The following is a 17587-nucleotide window of genomic DNA, read 5'->3' as shown; positions in this document are numbered from 1 at the left end:
GATCAGTGATTGTCATAAAATACAGTCTACTGTTGCTAAACTGCAGGACGTGCTCGGTAATAAAAAGAGTTATTAAAACTGCATTAAGCCGTGAAGGAGATACTGTTACCCGAGCTTTCTGTGCGCACGGACTGGAACATGGACAAGCATGAACTTTGGGTTTCAGGTTTGCTCCTAAACGGTCAAAATACACAGAAATATTTCAAAATGTCCGGCTTGGTGAGTATTCGCTTAAACACCATCGGTTATATCTGAAGTGAACATAAACAGTTGGGAAATAAGTTGCATGTGTAACAGTATATTAGATCTGTGCACTCGGTCTTAAAGTGACAGCAGCCTAATAAACCTGCTGACGTCGGTTTCAATGTTAATCAAAAGACTCTCTGCTGTTTAGTAGATTTAGGATTTATGTATATTTAATTTATACAGTGAAGAATATGCAGTGGTTTAACATTTGATTACTTTCTATTGATAAGACTTCTCTAATTATGTATGTGACATCCCTTTAAGAGAGTATAATTTATCATTAATTTTGGTGATCGGTATCTGCAAATACTGCTTCCAGTGATCCTAATCGGTCTCAAAACCCAGATCAGAGCGCACTTATACAACAATATCGTTATCATCTCTGTGTAAACTACAAAAACACGAATTTGTGAAAACTGTTATTAGCTAAATAAATACATATATAAAATACTACATAAATACTGGCTAAAATAGCCAATGTTTTCCCCCAGTTTGATTAAGATGTGCATCAATCATTTGTATAATTGAATGAAATAGGAGTATATAATCAACATTCTGTGATTATTTGTTAGATTGACTGGTTATCTGATTCTTTTGACTTAAAGGATTCATGCTTCCTTACATGTTTTAACATACTGTCTAGGCAGCTCACTATATTCTGGAACGGAGCAATAACGTTCCCTCTCTGCAGACCACATGGATCCATCATCGTAATGAAGTGTCATGAGTGTGTCAGAATCACGTTACATGTGTCTCGGGTGCTGGCTCTCCACAATCATGACTTCCATTATACAGTCTAAACTTTCCTGTGATGACGATGCTCCAAACCCTGGACGCTTCATTGTATCTGATGAGAGATAAACAATATTGACTTCAGCCTCTGAAATGATGCTGTTCTTCATAATCAGGTTAAAATCTTCAGGGCACAGAGAGAGAGAGAGAACTTACTTTTCTCTATTTTAGCCTCACTTGCGTGCCTTTTCAGCACATTTGACGCTTTTGCTGGTGGCGAAAACTCAGTGAGCGTTTGGGAATGACTTATTTAACAGATCACATTTCTTTCTCTGTCAGCAAAAAAGGAGTCCCTCTCAGAGAAACACGGCAAAGGCAATGTGCTGTGAAATCTAGGGTCATCGGGAGACAAATAACTTTAAAGGGAAAGGGCAACAAAGGACGTTGAAATAAAGAGGCCGGGCTCTTTCCAATAATTAATTAAAGCACTTTCAGTCATGCAGGAGGTGTAAATGGGAACTGCATTGTGCGTTTGGGCCCGGAACAAAGCCGACTTCAGTGCTGCTGTCATGACACTGTCAATAGATCTCATATATCAACACTTGGCTAGAACATGTAATCGCTTTCAATTTCGTCCAGGCTTGGGGTGTTATTGATTTAAAAGCCGTCTGTTCTCTTTCTGGACCTCTTGCCGAGAGCAACGGGAACGATCTACACGCGTCTTTTTGGATAGCTGTCAAACTGAAGACCCTGTATGAACATGCAACTCTTTCCAAGTTACGGGTGAGCACTAAACCGTTTTATGCACTGCACGAGAAAGGTAGAAGTGCATTAGTAAATATGGAGGCGATGAAATGACAAGCAAATCATGTGTCAGTGTGTTCATGGCAAGTAAAGCATCTTGTTTCTGTCGCTTCTACTACTAAAAAGATTACAAAAGCATTGCAAGTGCAATTCAACAACATTCAGAAACAAGCTGAATAAACCAGAGCACAATATAATATTATTTTTTTAAATCCTGGTCGGATCAGGCCAATAGTTTTCTTCTTCCTTTTCTAATGCTATATAAAAATGTATTTAAAAAATGTAATGTAATATATACAATTTTAAATAAATATATATATTTTACACAAGTGATATTAAAAAATAATAATACCACCTAATAATTTTTTAACCTAATATATTACAAGGTGATATTTTACTTTCAGACATAAAAATAACAAAATGTAATAAATAAAATGTAATTGTTTTTGTAAATTTGATGTATAATAAAAACATATTTCTTTCTGCCATATAAAACAGCACTTACATTTTTCATTAAACACCAAATGTATTAGGTTATGCAAATATACAGTAGCTGGAAACTATACAGCTATAATGAAACTATGACGGCTATAAATTCATAAACCCAATTTTGCAGCATATAATAGCATACAAAGTGATTTGTTTAGGATTTTGCCATTCTAACTGATGCTTCCCAGACTATCACAAATCATTCTCACAAATGTGACATGTTAGCCAGCTAAATTACATATTTAAATCAGCAGAATTTGCAACAACATTCAATATTTCACAAAAGAAAAACAAATGTTTTCCCTTGCAAGGCATACAAACTCATGTATATAATCAAGAAGCATAAGAAAGTGAAATCACACTGGCTTCTGACTATCCTTATAGTTGAGTCCTGAAAGCCACTTTCATTATGCTTTTCAGACATTTATGTTTAGATATACTCCCATGGATTGCTCTTGTAAACCGAAAACAAGGCCGTCTGTTTTCATAAAATAAACCCTGTCAAACTCCAACTAATCGATATGAAACATAGCAGACTATCGGTAAGGTGGCGTATGTGTTTGGGGAATATGAGCAGGTGTATTAGTAAAGGAGTTGGCATCGGACAGTTTCCCTGTGGTTACAGGCATGGCCCGAGGCGTTTCACTATCAGTGAGCGCTGCAGAAAGCCTGTGTGTCCTCACGCATCTGCCTCTGCGCCACGGAAAACACATACAGCGGTGGTGTGAAGAAACTAGCCTTCAGAAAGAGATGCAGACGTTTCAATCAGACTTTTATCAACCTTTTACTTTCATACTATCTTTAGAGTATGTCTGCATTGAGACCTCACAGATGTGAACACACGTGAACAAACGCTGTTGTTCTACAAGTCAGACTAAAGCCAAGTTGTATCTGTTAGGTCAACATAAAGCACGCTCACAATCTGTTTTAGTTTACTCACAATATGTGGATCAAGACACGATTTTGAATTTCACCCATCAGGAAATGATCAGATGGGGAAAATTTGATTGAGGTGAAAGATTAAAAAATAAGATTTGGTGACATCAGCAGAAAAAGATGCCTCTTCTTTTATAGTCACTTTTTATAAATCAATTAAATGATTATTAATTCACAATTAAAGCCCGTTCACACCAAGGGCTATAACTATACGATAAAGATATAGCTCTAAAAATCGTGGTACAGAGAAACGATATCTTTGGAATTTCTTTCAGAACGATTTTTTCAGCTGATGATTGATAAAAACATTGACAGCCAATCAAAAATCCATCCTGCTTTAAAGAGCTTGAGCATTCAAAGCGGCAGACGACAAAACTGCAGCGCGAGCTTAGAATAAACAGAACAATATTTATACTTATATAGTTATAGTTATCTTTACAGTTATCGTTCTTGGTGTGAACGGACCTGAAGACTATAGGAACAAGTAAATAGGGTGAATTTTGATTTCATGTTGATTTTACAAACATGTGTCGTTGTCCTCATGGGAGTGTCCACCATTAATCAAACATTGTGATGCTGTCATTTATGAAAATAAGTCATTATGGAAGACAGAAGAACTAACAAACACAGTGAAGTCTAGAACCGACACAACTGGAGGTGAAAATAAAAAGTTTACGGTAAGAGTTATTTCTACCACCATAAGTCAACTATAAAAAAAAAAGAAAAGAAAATGGGAACTTTCAGAAATGCTTCTCATGACTCTCTTTGACCAAGTATTTCCACAAATCCATATGTAGCTTCAATGGCTGACCTCTCCTAACAGTCTGCCATATGGACATATAAACATATATCCAATATTTTGCACCAATCTGACAGTTTGAGATGCGCAAACAAACAGAGCAATAATTTGAAACTTCCATTTGTGTTATTTCACAGTTTTGATAACTTTACCTTTATTATGAAATATGAAAAACAGAATAAACTGAGTGGGCGTGTCCAAACGATTGACTGGCGGTGTGAAAGTTCCTTTAGTTTAACTATGACAGGGAAAGTGGGCAGTGCAGGAACAGATAAAGGTGTGTGTATGTGTGGAACAGCTCCACTCAGCACAAACTGCACGGAGGAATCAACCGCTCCTCTGAGCCATATCACGACCGGCAACAGAAATCATATTTCAACGGCCTTGCATCTTCTCCAGCCAAGTGCAGCCAGGCAAGCGCTTTACCCAAAACCCCCTTTGTCACAGAACACTTGGTGTGACGTTCTCCCTGTGATACCAAACAATGATTCAACCATCTGGACTTCTGTGTGTGTGTTTCCCAGCTCCCTGTATTTGACATTAAATGCATTTCCAACCCATTAGTGAACTTTGATCTGACTGACGGAATGTGAATCATCGTTTACTCACAATCTACATTCTTCAAAATAACTTTCTATGTGTGTGTTCTGCAGAAGAAAGAATGCAATTCATGTTTGGAACAACATGAGGGTGAATAAATAATAAAGGAATTTTCATTTTTGCGTGAACTTTCCCTTTGAATGTAGTCTTTGGACCATTTTATCTCCGAAATCTCACAAATGCAATTTAAATTGTGTCTCATTCTCTTTCTTTCCCATATTCAGCAAAGAGCTGAATTTAAATAAGTCACCTGACATATAGAAGACGAATCAGCTTTCCCAATCTCAGTGACAACAGAAGGAGCCATAATGTACTTTTTGATCTTCCGGCTCAGGCGCACCATTAACCGCGGATGAAATTTGCTCGGATTCAAGTAAGACGGGAATGACCACGGGCTGTCTGTGCCCTTGTCTGAGAACGGCAGCATTTGCTATATTCGTGAGTGAAACATGAAATATTCATGTAGTGATGCACGATATTAGGTTTCAGTGAAAGCTGGGGGAGAAGGTGGCAAATAAGACACGTCTCTCCGTGTCCGTTCATACCCATAAACCCCCTAAAAATCATCTCCCATGTACTACCCGTCATCATTTGCAACATACGCCCTCTAGCAAAACCCCGGTCTCTCTAGGGATTGGTGTTTGCATCTGAGGAGGGCCGCGGAGCCATCAGCGTGCCTGGAGAATGTCTGTGCGGAGGAAACCTTGCAGAACGCGTCTCATCGGGGGCGGATCTCCTCCGGGAGCGCCGTCATATGAAAACCGTGGCAGAATCATGCCCACGGTCGATACTCTACATTACCCGCGCAAGCAAGGCGTTAGCGATGACAGCCGGATTCCTCCAGGAGATTCTTTATCAATAAATCTCACTATATTTGTTTACGGCTGGCTTGGAGACAAAAGTAGACGGAGGCGAAGCGACGACCGATACCTGGCAGTGAGACGCACGGACTAACGCATCCATTTTAATTCTCTCTTTCATCTCGGAGAGACAGAGAACTCTGGAATCCCGGGAGGAAGCCACATCATCTCTTTGTCATGACCAAAGTCAGCCCTAGTCGCTAAGATCTATGCGACGTATGCCCGGCGCCCCGGGAGCGCTTTGCAGAGCTAATATTATTCCAAATCCAAATGGCTTTGAAATGCAAACGCACACTAATGCCTTTTGCATGCCAACTGTTGCAAAGCCTCTTAATTGCATTCTTACTCGGGTCTCTTGTTTACACACGATCTGCAACATCCCGTTTTTGGCAGCGACCGACAGCAGAGGCCTCACAAGACAAGCCTCACAGCCCACACAGAGAACCAGACACGGGGAAACCAGAACAAGGTTATTCTGGGGCCTTTTACATATCTGCTCTGCTCGAGACCTTTGAAATACGCGGAATAAAAACACTTTGATGAGCTGGATAAACCTTGTACAGAGCGTGATGAGACAACACATTAGGTAGGAGTCAATGGTGAACTGAGAAAAATACAAAGAAATCGATTATATTTTAAATGAAGACTCTCAAACGTTGGTCAATGACATCTAATAAAATCTTCAAACTGATTTTCAAAATCCCACTTTTTTCATAAAAAAACTCTTTGTACACTACCATTCAAAAGTTTGAGGTCAGTAAGGCTTTTCATAGTCTCATCTGCTCACCAAGGCTGCATTTACTTGATTAAAATACAGTAATATTGTAAAATATAATTACAATTTAAAATAACAGTTTTCTATTTTGCTATATTTTAAAATGTAATTTATTCCTGTGATGCAAACCTGAATTATCAATGTCATTTCTCCAATCTTCGGTGTCACACGATCCTACATAAATCACTCTAATATGCTGTTTTTATGATTAAGAAACATTTAATATTATTTATCAATGTTAAAAACAAATATTAAGTATTAAATTCATGCACAAATGATATTATATGACTGCAATATACAGTACTTGGGGGATCTTACTAAATCAGGGCCTTATTCTCATTATTCTACAGCTGTATCCACTCCTACTCCTCCTGTTCAACGCCTCCCGCTGGAGTGTAACTGTGTGAATGGTGACCAGGAAATGACCTAATTTCAGCCATATAGGACAGTTTCCCATCCCCAGATTAAACCTGTGCGCTGAATTACACCGTCAAGGGCGACTCTTCACTGAAATACTATTTAATCTAGGAATAGGCATAATCTGTCATTGAAACCCACCCATAGAGTTTTAATTACATTTCATGGCAAACGTAATACCATGAATACCTCTTTTAACGAAAGCCACGGGAAAGGTTTTATTAAAAGGCAGATAACCATGTCAGGTCTCTTGCCATTAACCAATAACTGATTTTCCTTTGTTTAGAGGTGCTAGAGGTCAGGTAACACGGCGGCTGTATAAAGCTGACGCAAGCGTATGCCGAGGTAGCAGCCGCTGTCGTGTGCCGCCCACATTGTCGGTGTGCGGTGCTATAAGTGGGGGAAAGAGGACGTGGGGTTAAGTGCATGGCATGACGTGATTGTTAGCGTGCTCATACCGACGTGTATGTCATTTAGCTGTGTGTGCATGAGAGAGCCAGTGAGAAAGAGTGTGTGACCAAATCATCACCTTTTGCAGCCAGGTGAAAGCAGACCGATCAATAATCTCCAGAGATCACCCCTCCTTCACACACACTCTCCAGCGAGCCCGTCCCTGTGCTGTGATTGGACACGAGGACTTGTGCCGTTTGACCTTCAGCATGGTCAGCAGGGATCCTTCCGTTCGCCCGTTAAACTGAGATGAGTGCGCGTCACATCTATCTCTGTCAGCCGCCGGCACGCTAGCTATTCATCAGCAAGTGTCCGACAGCAGCATGAGAGAGTAGCATGAGAGCATGCAAACATGCGAACACACAAGCCCCTCCCACTTTACAAGTCTTTCCAAAAGCCTCTAATTAAAATAAACAAACATGTCAATTTTAGCCCACCACATTTAAAAACCAAATCTCTCGTGTCCAGCCAAAACGTAATTGCCGTGCCGGTGTTGCAAATCTCTTGCAGCGCACGTAAAACAAATACATCAGAAAACCATTACATGTATATTCATGAAATTGCAGACCCTGGGATCGCTCCAATCGATAGGATTAACTAACAAGCAAATGCAAACAAAGCACTTTGTAATCCAGTCCAAACACGGCACATTACATCAGCTTTTTTGTCCGCCATCCAAAATCAAATGACAAACAATATTGACACTGATGAGCACTGATGAAGAAAGTTCCTCTCTGCTCCATTCACAAATATCTAACTTCATGACAGCATGCAAATAATGCGCAACAATGCAGCTTTACCAATAACTAACTATTTTTTCCCCAACAATTAGCAGTATAACATGACAAAACGTGTATAAAAATACTGGCGGTTTCTGGCAACTTAAAAAAAAAAAAAGCGCTGGCTGGGAAAGAGTTAAGAACCATCATTTAGTAGATTATATTGCATATATATAACGCATAAATAATTATAACTTTTCTCTAACACAGCTGTGGAAACCAGAACCTAAAAAAAATCATGTCCTCCTTTAAAATATTCATATTTACATATGGACACACATGTACAGCAACCTAAATGTGTTGTGTTTAATGACAACAGCTCATTACAAAAGTCGCCTGAAGTCTCCTCTGAAATGCAGGAATTTAAACACTGTGCACATTTATGAAAGATTTAGTGGTTTGAAAATGTCTTTTTTAAGCTGCTCTGGCAAAGCAGTGTCATTGGCGTTGCTTTCAAACCATAAATCTTTCCTCTAATCAGATTTTAAAAAAGCAGCGCAACATTACATCATAAGCAAGCTTTTTTGCTCATTCCAAAAGTGCCGGAACAGTTGCTTCTGTTCTTCCTGAAAACATGCAAATACCCAGAGACTGAACGACTGAGCATGCTTGTGTTTGCATACGCGCCTGACTGTGTTCATTATGAGATGTTGTAAAGGACATTGTTATCCTGCAGGAGACAGTCAGACATAAAGTGCTGAGACACGGTGCTAAGAAACAGCACACACTGCTCAAGATAAAGCACTTAGGAAACACATTTAACTGCACCCTGGAAATAAGAATATTTACTTTCTTTTTTTAACTGTTCCTTTCTCACTTTCAGCTCACAATACCGCCCGTTCCCAAGAGCATTTGAATGACTACAGTGATAATTTAGCCCAAATGTTACTTTGACAAAGTGTGCAATAAAAGCAAAGCGACTGGTTTGTGAGGGACGATCACAAGACGTATTTGTTTTTAATTGCTACGTGTCCGTTGCTTAATTTGAGGCTGATAAAATGTTTCTTTTTAAAGGATGAGAAAGAAAGAAAACAAATGGATTTTGCAGGCTAAGAATCGCAGCACTTGTAATCCGCTACATTAGACGCACTGTCAAGCCACTAATAAAAATAAGCCAGATATAGATCAAGCGCCCATGATTTATGACATTGTAAAGCCCTCTAAATCAAGCAGATGTGTGGCTTCCTATACAGTCCTGTTCACAGGCGTGCATTTAAAGATTTTGCATGTAATGCTGGTAAATTATCAGTAATTAAAGCAAAGCAAAGTGTCTGGATTTAATAAACCAAACATACATGAAAATCAATAAGGGAGTCACTAAAATATTTGCACTGGAAATGAACACTGCACAAACTAGATTAAAAATGACCATACATATACACTTAGTATAATAGCAAAACCCTCAGACTAACACAACTTGCATTGCAACACGCTACAATCGAATTTACACGAAATTCAGAACACTTATCCATATGAGAACATAACCAGCCTGACTTCTCTAATGTAAATAATTGTCTGTTATTAGTCAGCTCACCAGTTAAAATTATCTAATAAACTTTCCATGGCTATTCAGTGTGAGACGCCAAGTTAGGAACCAAAAACAAACAGCAAACTTATTGTTGCTTGTCACAATCATGGTTGATTTGGACAAAACCAAAAAATGTTTTCATCTATGCCTAATTATGCCCCAAATGTTGATAATCTAACCATTGTGACAGCGGCACCTGGTGAAAGAGAGCAGTTTAACTCACAGAGCACTGAATGTTAAAGGCTGTTTTGTATTGACAGAGTGGCTTGCAGCCTTTTCTTGACCTAACAAGAATTTAAAAGAAAGCCAGTAGAATAGTTTAATAGCTATTAAACGGTAAACAGCAAGTCTGGCTCCGTCTGTGAAAATCTATTATTTACCCCATGCAATTTTAGCCCTTCCAATGTGTTTAAAGCACTTGAAAGTGCAACTTTAAAACACTTTCCAACTGCTGCCCCTAGGACATTGTTTGAGCGCAAACAAGACTCAGACTGACATTTGGATAATGAACAAAGGTGTACATCTATAAAGAGGAGGCTCACCCACTTTTATTGCAGTAACATCACATCTACACTGGACGTCACTAACAACAGACCAATCAGATCAAGCCTATTAAGATCAAGGCATTCTTACACTACCGTTCAAAAATGGGGACAGTAGGATTCAATTAATCAAAAGTGACAGTAAAGACATTTGCATTTACTAAACGTGTAACACACACAAAAAAAGCATCTATATGGCCATGCATCATCTGTGGGATGTGAGCGAGGTGTGGCTCATTGCCTGGTGATCATTCAGCCTTTTAACCTGTACGTCATGGACTGAGACCCTCCGGTCCTGCTCTGATAAGACCCCTCTTTCTCTTCTACGCTCCATTGAGGACTCGAGCCTCCGCGGGCCCTTTTATCAGCCGTGTGAGGCAGCGGGAGGAGGGAGGTGAAGACAGAGGGTTTGACAAGCGTTGACCCCATTGACAGGTGGCCAGATTGAGGGGCGAGATTAGCTCCTCTCTCCAGCTGAAGAGAGGGCGAGCGAGACACATCAGCCAGGATGAACGACCATGCCGTGCCACAGTGTCATGCCTGGTAGCCCTAGAAACCTGGCAGGAGAATATATCACAACAAGAGGTGTGCGGACTGGGGCTAAAACCCACTCTAGCCCTATTTGGACAGGATTAGTTTGATATAAGGAGCTGGGCTACTGTAATCATTTTCTAAACATTTCAGTTATTTCAATTGTAGCTGTTTCTGTGCCAGGAAAGATTACAGTAACTTTCACAGTTTATAAAATGCTCTTAAAAAGTAACCAAATTTAATATTAGTCTTGTGCAATTTAAGAATCCGCTCTCAACCATCAACATATATTTATTGAATTAATCTATAAACATCTGTTCAAAAGTCTTCAAAGTCACATGATCCTTCAGAAATATAATATGATTTGCTGCTCGAGAAACATTTCCTATCAATGTTGAAAACAGTTGTGCTGCTCCATATTTTTGTGGAAACCGTGATATAACCGTGATTTTAGGATTTTTTTGATGAATAGAATGTTTAAAAGAGCATTTTAAATCAGCATTTATTTAAAACAGAGATCTTTTATAACATATAAATGTTTTTAATGTCACTTGATCAATTTAATGCATTCTTGATAAAAAAAATTATTAATTTCTTAAAAAACATCTTACTGAGGCTTGAAGGTTATACACATAAGTATATTATATAAATAAATATAAAAAAAATTATGTTTTATGTGAGCAGAAACTTACATAAAATTGTATAAAGTGGACAGACTGAAATGTGAATATTTTTTTCCCTGAATAATTCCAGATATGATCAAACATAATATTTCCTGCTCAATTACTGAATGTAGCTAAACCGTCTCAGCAAAACGAGACGGCAATGTGTAACTGCAGTAGGTTTGAGATTTCTTAAGTTTCTCTCATCCTGTACGAATAGTCAATAAACATTACAGACATCCACTAATTCCTTTACAGAAAGGCAAGGCAAGAAAGCTAATCTTAACTGAATAGAGCTTATGAGAGCAGCTCCATGGTTAGATCTCCTCACTGTAAAAGAAGATGGATGTTATAGCGGAGTCAATGCGATGAGGTTTGATTCAATCTCTTGGCTATATTGGTTTGAAATGATTTAAGAAAATACAGCAGGCTGTGTCAAATTTAATTTTCCAATATTGCTTTTCAGCGCTGTCTGATCATCCGCGACACGCGCCATTTAGAAGCGTTCTTAAGGTAATTAGTTTTGTTTCTTGCCGGGAAGGCTCCTTGACCTCATTGTCATAGTCGCCAGCATCAAATGGCTTAGCGAAGAACAGAGCAGCAGAGCCCCTCGTCTGCAGCCCAAGTCATTCACCTCATGAATCACGGACGTCAAGGCGTGCAACAAGTGCAGGCCGTTTTGTGTTCGGAAGATCTCCCGCAGTGCCAGGGCGCGCTTTGATGATGTCTATCGCAAACTTCTCCAGCCTTTCATGAAAGAGCTCGTTTCATACAGGAGCCCAGCACCTGCTTGGAAAAGTACAAGACGCATTGAGTTCTACAGCAGTTTAAAGCTATACACTTCTCTGAAGTGCAACAGCCAAAAACATCCTTTAAGTATCGCAGGAAGAAAAAAACAACAACAACAGAAAGAATGGAGGAGAGGAACATCAAAGCCAGCAGCCCGACTTAAGTCTGCTGTTCATCATTCTCATTGTCATTGCAGGTGACGCTCTGCTGAGAAATGCAGTTAACACGAGAGCGAAGCTGTTGGACTGCCAGAACCGTGCATCACATTTGCGAGCTCCTCGCAGTCACGGCTCAGGGCGTCTGAGTCATTACGCTCAGCGTAATTTGAAATTAATTTAACTTCTGCTTTAAAACACGTAGGACTTTTTTGTCTTCTCCACGGTGTCGGCTAAATAATAGCTTAAGACTTTACTACACAATCATTTGAGTTGCCATTTTTCCCTGTGATTATTTGCAGGAAAATGAGAAGCGGAGGCCTGATTGAGAATTAAAATCTAATGGCGGAGCTGGAGTCTGGCCGTCGCTGATGAGCTACGCATCACTGACATCACTGACTCCCCTGAAAACACACGCTCTGCTCATCTAGTTCTACCACCCCTTATGTCTTTTCCTTTTCTGACCTCCATGCCAACATTTTCTCCATCGTGAGAGCAAGTCGGATTCTTTCCTGTCCTTCAATTGAATATCTTCTGGGTGCATCTCTCTTCAGATTACCTTGAGTTTCACATGCAATTCTGTCTTCATACAGTAGATCTGTATACTACATTTATGAATACATTTATTTATATCTGATACTACATTTATGAATGCCATTGCACTAGACAGCAAAATATCCAACCAAGAGACATCTGCAAACAAATGATGCAAGATTCTTTCTCAAAACAAACTTTTTTACTTTTTTTTTTTTTTTTTTTTTTGAAAAGTGTGCTTGGGCTAACTTTATTCAAAAGTATCACTTGGATTGACATTTCGTTATCTAATTCAATGACATTCACTAAAGTCAATATGCAGAAGTGGGGATAGATAGATGGATGGATGGATGGATGGATGGATGGATGGATGGATGGATGGATGGATGGATGGATGGATGGATGGATGGATGGATGGATGGATGGATGGATGGATAGATAGATAGATAGATAGATATTGTGAACGATTCATTGATAAATATATTAATGAATATATTACAAATAAATTAATACATATATTATATCTATAAAATACATAAATAAAGATTTAAAAATATAAATGTACCTTTATGTCATATGTCGTTTAAAAATAAAAATAACAATAAAAAAATACCTTATATTTCCTACAAAAAACCCAGACATACAGCTAAGATATCGACCGGGTCTTTTTTAGTCTATTTAGAGAAGTAGAAGTGTGATAACCCTGACATAAGACAGGCACTGAGGATGCTCGGTACATTACAGCACAATATCTATGCATGGATCGATATATGTCAGGAAGAATGTGATTTACTAATGAACCGGTTTGGGCTGGTGTGAGAACTAGATCCTATGGGCGTGAAGAGCTGATGTTCTTTTGCTTGAAGGCCTAAGAGTAGATGAAGGCCTTCTCTCACCTTCTGTGGCTTTAATCATTTATAGACGCGCACAGATGATTGTGATAAGAACAGGTTTGTCTGTGCGGGAGACAGGGAGATCATCTGGTCGAAACAGAAGTTTCGTTGACTTGATCATGACAGCTTATATTCCTCATGCTCCCAATCTGAGGCAAAATCAAAAAGAAAGGAGCACCGAGTAATTTCATCAATAATTTTATTTCACTCGCCAAATACAACAGTCTTGGTCTTGGACTTTATACTGATGCAGTCTCACACAAAAGCAAACACAAACAGAGAAACCCACGTACGTGTAACTTAAGCTAATTGTGGTATGTTTTAAAATGTAGACGAACCAAAATGCAACTTTTTAACAGTTTATTCATAAAGTAAACAAACTTTTTTTATATATATCTTAAAGGTGTGTGATTTTCAGCGGCATCTAGTGGTGATGTTACGAATTGCAACCAACAAAAGTTACGGAGGCTGACAGGAAAAGATGTCATCGTCTAAGACAGCAAATAGTAGCCAGTTCAGCATGTTTCTTTACAAAGATAAATTAAGAAATTATGTTTACTTTATTATTCAGTAAAACAATATTTTCTTGCGAATATCATTGTTACTTGTTCATAATTGTGTCAGTGTTATATCCGCTGACTTTAGGTTGCTTCCTTGCACGAAGAATAACATAGTAACGAAACGCGTTTGTCCGTTTAGGGCTACTGTAGAAACATGTCGGCGGTGGGGACCCGCGGTGTATGTAGATAGAAATTGCTCATTATAAGGTAATAAAAACATAACGGTTCATTAATTAAGGTCTTTATACACCACTGAAAACATAGTTATGTATATGATATTGCATTTCTGTCAACAGATCCTCCTAAATATTACACAATGCACCTTTAAGACCTGTTCACACCAAAGATGACAATTATAAAGTTTTAATAATCAATTTATTTATATGAGAAGTCCACACTACAACTATAGCAATAACAACAAAATAACAATATCGTCGGAATCCCTTGCAGAACGATCACTGATTGAAAACATTAAGAGCCAATCAGCTTCCACTAATCTTTCAAGATCTCGCATGCAGCTGACGACATAACTGTGTGTGTGCTTTTAATAAACAGAATGTAGTCGTCCTTTGATGTGGATGCTAATATAGTTATCGCTATCTTTATAGTTATCGTTCCTTTACAATTTCAGATATGCAAAATTGCTTGTTTAAAGGATGGCAACGTGATATAAAACTGCATAACATCTGGAGGTCGTCATGAGGGTTTGTGCGGAGCCACCACATTATGCTGGTCTTGTTAGTGTTTATTAAAGTTTAGTGTAGCAGAACCACCAATGGCCTATTCATTAACACAACAAATCATCTTTAATTCTGACCAGGGAGCAGACTAGGTAGGAAAGACTTGTATTCACCCCTAAATTACTTAATATGGAATGCTGAGTCAATGTGGATTGACTTTACAACTACATCTCCCAGAATGCCCTTCTGTCGTTCCCCAGGGGGAGGGTTAATGGAGGGGCTCATTAACCTTGGGGAGTTGCTTTAAATGCCAATAGTTTTAGCTGACACCACAAAAGAGCAGCAAAAAAAGGGTCTCTCCTTTCCCCGCTGCATGCAAATCACTTTCTCAAAAGGAAATTACTTCCCGAGGGCTGAACGCTATTAATCTAAATTCTGTGGTCGTCAAATTGTTGCACATAATAATATATAAGGAACGGCTCATGATGTTTATCTCCTCTGACATTCCATTCTAGGATGAAAACATGTTTTTCAGTCTCTGTTTCCTCAAGTACATCAAACGTCGGCTTTCTTGAGCAGTAATGCATTTCCTGTTTACCGCCACGATGACGGCGAGGGCGATTCTGAATGTTTGTGTGTGCGCGCCTCACTTAAAATGTTCAATTTTCAAACACTTCCCAATCACACTTGCTTAAAAGGTCCACTTATTTAAACTGCTCTCAGTCTATTCAATCAGACACATATACTGTGCATTACTCTAATGTAAATTATACATCACAAGTAGCCCGTAATAGAATGGAGATTCCTGACATGGAGATAATTTGTCTGGAATTCCATGGAGAACCTACTCAGCCCATTCTCTCCGCACAGACGTGCATCACCATGAGCGCTGTTTAAATTAAAGTGCCAGGGAGACATGGATGGTTAAATTATATATTACATGCCACTGTTGTGTACTCTTCCAGAGTAATGATCCACTGCACTCACTGCTTTATGGTGCAATGGATGAGACCGCTATAATGGCTGCTGATGTAGCATCCATGTGTAGAACATGCAATACATTATGGTTTCTATATGATGTAAGGCAAAAAAGTTCAAATAAAGGTGGTCACAGTAAAAGTCATGTTGCTAGCAAACGATCAACAGGCTTGCGTGACAGAATTTTCTTTAGATAAAAGTAGGAATGCACAATATATATTGTTGATTTTTATTTATCTGTACTGTATTTTCAGATCTAGCACAAGATCATGACAACGATTTAACCCTTTAGGAGCACCATCACTGAAGAACACTGTCCCTTTAAGAGCACATGGATTACTAGTGTGCAGTATGTTTTATATTTTATTTTTATTTTTAGAGAGGTACAGATTTATAATATGAGTAATTTATCAGTTATAATCAATAACATAATAATACACTCTAAAAAATGCTGGGTTGTTTTAACCCAAATTTGGGTCAAATATGGACGAACCCAACCGTTGGGTTAACATTTTTTTATTTAAAAATGTAACCCAATGGCTGGGTTTGTCCATATTTGACCCAAATTTGGGTTGAAACAACCCAGCAATTTTTAGAGTGTAAGGTAACACTTTATAATGAGGTTATCAGATCATGATCTAATAATGAACAACACATTTTTATCAGTTATAATCAAAAACATAATAATAAGGTAACTCTTTATAATGAGGTTATCAGATCATGATCTAATAATAAACAACACATTTCTACACAATGTATTTATCTAGTTTAATATTTATATACAATTGTTCATTGTTAATTCATGTTTGTTAAAATTATTAGTAGGCTATTTAATTTTTTTTTAGTGTGTGTGTGTGTGCACACTCTCATTGTTAATTTTGCTAGGATTATCAAAAATAATGATCAGTATCAGGCAGAAATTCAATCAGTGCAACTGCAATAAAATGTTGAGGACATCTTGGTAGAATAATAGTGCTAGCTAATAATCAACAAGCAAGTGACAATGTGAAGAACTTGTGTTATCTATTTCAGAATGAACTGTACCTCTGTGGAGTTTCTTCCAGTTAACTGAACACAAAGTGCCTTTCCAAACCACAGTGAAGCCACGGCGCAGTGGGAATCTTGGCAAACATTTAAAGGCCTTTTCTTTTCATTACTTATCAGGCTGTTATCACATTAGGCCTTTGGTTGGGAAACTCTGGATAGCTGATCGCTATCTGTAGACCGTTAGTGAGTAAACGCCAGCATTTTGCTGCGTTGGCACATGGCACAAGTTTAAAGGTTTGCCAGCGATTACAGTGGCAATCTCTTTGCCCCATCAGGTCTGAAAATTAAAACAGAGGAAGGGAAATTGGATTTCCAGCTCCTCAAATCAGCAGGAGCATCCTCCCTTTTGTCTTAAGGACACTAGCCAACGAGCCCCTCCTCTCAAACCGAAACATCCATTAATAACACGGGTGAACAGACTGGCACAGGACCCAAGTCTGAAAGAAAAAGGGACAGAAAGCATACGAATCTCAGAGGAGCCACCCTTCCCATGCCTCACTTTATAGAACATATATAATCCTTTGCATGATGACCAGTGTGGACAGCAGAATCTCTTCCCTGAGGCGTGATGATTAATGTACAGCCGAACGGGCCATGGAAGATGATAGAAGAGCTTGCTGAAGAAACAGACTTGACAGAGGAACCCTGGGAGATGGATTGTGGTAGACGTGTGATTCTTCCTGAGCAGACCACAGTCTGTATTTCTCTGTTCTCTGTACTCGGAGCCCCCCGGGTGATGTCAGTCAGCTCTCCGTTTCCCTTCCTCATTGTCGCTAATTTTGGGTGACGTTGATGTTTCTC

The 17587-nt window shown here is 38.8% G+C and overlaps 1 protein-coding gene across 3 annotated transcripts in view; it reads right to left on the bottom strand.

Moving 5' to 3' along the window:
- Positions 1-17587, bottom strand: part of camta1b (calmodulin binding transcription activator 1b) — a 266259-nt gene that overhangs the window by 155629 nt on the left and 93043 nt on the right. The gene's annotated exons all lie outside the window — the stretch shown is intronic.

The sequence above is a fragment of the Phoxinus phoxinus genome, assembly GCF_949152265.1.
Source record: "Phoxinus phoxinus genome assembly, chromosome: 22".
Taxonomy (NCBI): domain Eukaryota; kingdom Metazoa; phylum Chordata; class Actinopteri; order Cypriniformes; family Leuciscidae; genus Phoxinus; species Phoxinus phoxinus.
Note: the sequence above shows the minus strand (reverse complement) of the source record. Positions and strands in the feature narration are given on the sequence as shown.